A 955-nucleotide genomic window follows, 5' to 3' on the forward strand; every position below is an offset into this window, starting at 1 on the left:
ATGAACCAAACGGAATTATCTGCAGGAGGACCTGGCGAATGAATCTGTGCAGCGGGAACGACCTCGGACCTCCAGGGGCCGAGAAAACCACTGTCTCATGGGGCCGGACACTCAGGGTCAGGGAAAAATCCAATATATATCTGGTGATATCTCGGGTGCTATTAGAGATAGCGCAATAAATCAAAGTGCACTTGTCCGTAGGAGGCCCTTGCGCATGAATCTGTTCAGCAGGAACGACATCGGACCACCAGGGGCCGAGAAAATTACAGATTTTCGGTATCCGTCACCCAAAGTCATGTAAAAATCCAGCATATATCTGGTGATATCTCGGGTGCTATTAGATATAGCGCAATAAATCAAAGGGCATTTTCTGCAGGAGGCCCTAGCGCATGAATCTGTGCAGCGGGAACGACCTCGGACCACCAGGGGTCGACGAAATCATCGTCTCATGGGGCCGGACTGTCAGGTTCAGGGAAAAATCCAATATATATCTGGTGATATCTCGGGTGCTTTTAGGGATAGCGCAATAAACCAAAGTGATTTATCTGCAGGAGGCCCTGGCGCATGAATCTGGGCAGCGGGAACGACCTCGGACCACCAGGGGCCGAGACAAGCACCGTCTCATGGGGCCGGACACACAGGGGCAGGGAAAAATCCAATATATATCTGGTGATATCTCGGGTGCTATTAGAGATAGCGCAATAAACCAAAGTGATTTATCTGCAGGAGGCCCTGGCGCATGAATCTGTTCAGCAGGAACGACATCGGACCACCAGGGGCCGAGAAAATTACAGATTTTCGGTATCCGTCACGCAAAGTCATGTAAAAATCCAGCATATATCTGGTGATATCTCGGGTGCTCTTAGATATAGCGCAATAAATCAAAGTGCATTGTCTGCAGGAGGCCCTGTCGCATGAATCTGTGCAGCGGTATCTACCTCGGACCACCAGGGTC

This window comes from Nomia melanderi, unplaced genomic scaffold, assembly GCF_051020985.1.
Source record: "Nomia melanderi isolate GNS246 unplaced genomic scaffold, iyNomMela1 scaffold0014, whole genome shotgun sequence".
NCBI lineage: Eukaryota > Metazoa > Arthropoda > Insecta > Hymenoptera > Halictidae > Nomia > Nomia melanderi.